General features: G+C 48.1%; 1 pseudogene; it reads right to left on the bottom strand.

Moving 5' to 3' along the window:
• Positions 1-403: 403 nt before the first annotated feature.
• Positions 404-3952, bottom strand: LOC107290835 (annotated as a pseudogene).
• Positions 3953-4476: the final 524 nt, after the last annotated feature.

Raw genomic sequence — 4476 nt, 5'->3', positions numbered from 1 at the left:
GGTGCCGCTGCGTTCGGCCAAACCAGATAAACTTGTACCACTGTTTTTGCTCACATCACTTGCCAGCAAACACAGTTCGCTGTTCTGCATTGACTCTGGATCAACCTGTACAGTCTCTATGGGTCTGGCCAATTTGGGAATGTCCACTTCTCTATGCAAGTCTATAGTTCTCTTGTCCTCTGCACCAGGACTCTGACTTGCCAGCCACCACCACAATTGTCAATGTGGCATAGGACCACACGACCGTCATCCAGGGCCACCTCTTAGGATAGTGGCCCTGATACCCTTTGTCACAATAGTAACCACCCAAGGTGCCCTCTGCCCATAGTTTCTTGCCTAAACTGGCTCACCTACACGTAAATTCCTCGGAGGCTTGGATTGTGATGTTTCTGCATCTGCTCTGTCAGGATGGAGATGGTCCAACTTTGTCGTTAGTCGACGACCCCATCTCAGCTTGGCTGGGCTGCGACCTGTAGTGGTACTCGGCGTTGTGTGCTGACATAAAAGGAAGTCTGCCAGGGGATGATTCCAGTCTCCAGTCATTAAGAGACTCTTTAATGGATCTCACCATCCATTCAGCTTGGCCATTGGAAGCTGGATGGAATGGGGCTGAAGTGGTATGCCTAATCATGTTAGCTTTAAGGAAGGACTGGAACTCTGCTGCCATGAATTGTGCCCCGTTGTCTGACACAATGACGTCCAGCAGGCCATGTGTAGCAAAAAGCCTACGCAGTTCCTGTATGGTCCTGGCAGTAGTCATAGATTGGACAGGTACCACGTCTAGCCATTTTGAATAGCTGTCCACGACAATGAGGTATACCTGTCCCTGAAATGGACCTGCAAAGTCGATATGCATGCAAGACCATGGAGTTTGCATGATCTCCCAGCGGTGCTCTGGTGCTTGAGGCATTTCTGGCTGGGTTTCTTGGCAGACCCTACAGCTCCTTACTTGAGCTTCAATGTCTTTATCCAAACCTGGCCACCACAAGTAGCTTCATGCAAGTGCCTTCATTCTGATGATGCCAGGATGCTCCTTATGCAGAGATTGTAATACTCTGGCTCACATTGTGGGCGGAACAATCACCCTGCTTCCCCACAATATGCAACCCTTGTGGGCTGACAGCTCATCCTTTTTACTGGTATAACTCTGGAACTCGGGACTTGGCCTGTTTTCTGGCCACCCCCTCAACACGCGACTGAGTGTTTTGTCAGTGGCAGTTTCTGCAGCTACATCTCCCGTGTGAAGGGGCATTTCAGGAAGATCCTGGATTGCCAGGATGCAAGCTGCTGGGTCTGGGTCTGGATCTGTTTGAGGCAGAGGAAGTCGGCTGAGTGCATCAGCATGACCCATTTCCTTGCCAGGTTTGTGGACTAGCCTGTATGAATAGGCAGCCATAAAAATTAACCATCACAGCATCCTTGGTGATAGAATCTGTGGAGTCTGCTTGGCTGCTGTAAAGAGGCTGAGCAATGGCTTGTGATCAGTGAAAATGGTGAAGGGTCGCCCATATAGGAAGTCATGGATTTTCTTAATTCCTGCTACAATAGCGATGGCTTCCTTGTCTATCTGCACATAGTTTCTCTCTTCTGCAGATAATGTTCTAGAGTAATAAGCTATAGGAGCTTCATGGCAATCTGCCATTTTATGGCTTAGAATTGCTCCGATGCATCACATGCTAAAATCATGTGATGCACGGTGATGCATCACATGCTAAAATCATGGTCAGTTTCTCATTAAAATGTGCTAACACGGAGTTAGATGATAGCAGTGATTTGACTGCTCTGAATGCTTTGTCATGGGTGCTTGCCCAAACCCAGGGTGCTTTTTTGTCTAAAAGATGATGGAGTGGCTAGCCAATGCCGCTTTGTGTGGCAGAAACAAGTGATAAAAATTTAAAAGTCCCAGGAATGCCTGTAATTCCCCTTTGGACTTAGGTTTTGGGGCTTGTTGGATAGCTTTTAGCTTAGCTTGTGATGGGTGGATTCCGGCGGAATCTATCCGATATCCCAAGAACTCAGTAGAGTTCACTCCAATCTGACACTTTTCTTTCTTTAACTTCAACCCCGCTTCACGAAATCGTTGAAGTACTGCTCTGAGGCGATCTGCTAGTACTGCCGCAGATTCACCTGCAATCAGGATGTCATCAAAATAGGGGCAGATGCCTGGTACATTTTTAAGAGTCCGTTCCATAATGCTTTGGAACAATCCTGCGGCAACACTTACCCCAAACTGCAGGTGACGAACTCTGAATGCCCCTCTATGAGTGATGATTGTCTGTGCCTCAGCTGTGGCATCATCAACTGGAAGCTGTTGGTAGGCTTGTGCGAGGTCGAGTTTGGCGAACAAGCGACCTCCTTGAAGTGATGCGAGGATGTGACTAACCACTGGCACTGGGTAAGCGTGTTGTTGTAGTGCCTTGTCGATTGTGCATTTTTAGTCTGCACAAATACGAATGTCCCCATTTGACTTCACTGGGGTCACTATGGGAGTCTCCCACAGGCTACTGTCCACTGGTTGGAGCACTCCCTGTTGCACTAATTTATCCAATTCTGCATCAATTTTTGCTTTAAGCGCAAACGGCACTCTGCGCAGTTTAATCCTGATTGGAGTGACAGCCGGATCAAGATGAAGGGATATGGGTGCCCCTTTATATTGTCCTAAATTAGGACTGAACACATTAGCGTACTCTTGGCATACTGCTGCCAGGTCACCCATCTGAGTGTGATTTATGCCAGTTACTCAGATGCCCAGGGCCTTGAATCAGTCTAATCCTATTAGATTTGTACGTTGTCCTTCAACGACCACAACGTTGCGGGGACCCTTGAACTCTTTGAACCTGACTCTCACGGTGGCTTCACCTTTTACCGCGATGCAGCAATTTTGAAAATCTGTCAGAACAAGGCTTGATGGTTTGAGTTGAACTCGCTTCTTGCCCTGTCTGCAGATATAACTGAAAGTCTTATACAAAATGATAGACAGAGCTGACCCTGTGTCGAGCTCCATGGAGCAAGGAACCCCTTGTATTTTAACTTGAAGTCTCAGCTTCTCTTTAAGAGGGCGTTGGGCCCCCGTCCGCAGGATGCTTCTCCTCCCAGAACAGTATCTGACCCTGTTCTGGCCAGGGGCCCATTTACCTTTCTGCTGGGCATCTGTAGTCTGAGCATCTCTCTGGCAACCTCTAGAGACTTGGGTGATGTGGCCATGCTTCCCACAGGCATGGCACACTGCTGTGCAAAACCTGCACTCAGTCCTTTTGTGTTGGCCCCCGCAGCTTGCGCAACTTTGAGGACTAGTTGCTTGTGCTGTAGGACGATGCCGTCCAACAGTTTCCCTCTGTAACCGGTCAATCTCATCGTCCTGTACCGCATCTTCCAGCTCAGCAGACTCTTGGTGCATAGTCACCTGGCTGGGGGTGTGTGTCTTTTGAGGCCATAGAGCCTTCATCACTCCACCGGTGGCCTCGTCTGTCATGATCTTCTTCAAGGCATCTGGGAAGGACAGCTTTTCCATTGCAAATAGGCACTGCTGCAGACCTCTATTCATCAGCCCTCATACGAGCCTGTCCCTGAGGTGATCCTCCAGGTCAGAAAAATTGCAATGGCGTGACGCTTGCCGGATTGCGGCTACAAATTCAGCTACCGACTCCCCTGCCTTTTGCTGTCTCTGTTCGAAAGCATGATGCCAAGCGATTATGGAAAGCTTGGGTTCAAAATGCTCTTTCAATCTTTTTTTAAATTCAGCATACGTAACTGATTCAATGCTGGCTGGCGCCAGCAAATTTTCTGCGATGTCATATGTGGCCTGTCCACACACGCAGAGCAGGGTCACTGCTTTCAACCCATCCTCTCCGACCTGGTTGGCCCGCAAGTAGGTGTCCACCCTGGAGACATAGGAGTTCCACTGCTCTGGGTGGGAGATGTCAAACTCATTGAGTCTGCCCACCTTTGCCATGGTGGATTAATGGCGAGGTCTTGGACACTGCCTTTCTTGCAATGAAGAAAATGAACTGCCTATATCCTGGGAATGGATCTCTCAGGAAAATGTGCCTCCAGTTTGGCTACTGGCAGGCAGAGTTGGGACATGGTCCCGCCAGGGCTCTGACGCCTGAGCTAAAACCCTGTGACTTCAACTCTAATAAGCATCACTCCTTCAGCAAGATCCCACCTTCATCACCACTGCTACATAGTGAGTTCTTGAAGGCATTGACCAGACCGATCTAATGCAACATGTTTTATTGCAAGAATAACAGAACTCAACCGACAGACTGACAGATATTTATACATGCCACCACTAGGCGGCAACCAATCAGATTTAAAGTTGGTTTACCCACTCAAATATAAACTTCAGTTTCCTCCAAAACAGTTGGAGACACATTTACCCAAACACATTAATGGTCAATATCAATACTGATATTTTGCTTGGAGACCAAAAAATATTTAACCATTTCATCTCAACCTTGATATCAGAGATGCCTA

Source organism: Protobothrops mucrosquamatus, unplaced genomic scaffold, assembly GCF_001527695.2.
Source record: "Protobothrops mucrosquamatus isolate PMUCROS unplaced genomic scaffold, P.Mucros_1.0 scaffold982, whole genome shotgun sequence".
NCBI classification, from domain to species: Eukaryota; Metazoa; Chordata; class Lepidosauria; order Squamata; family Viperidae; genus Protobothrops; species Protobothrops mucrosquamatus.
This window is presented reverse-complemented; position numbering and strand designations above follow the sequence as displayed.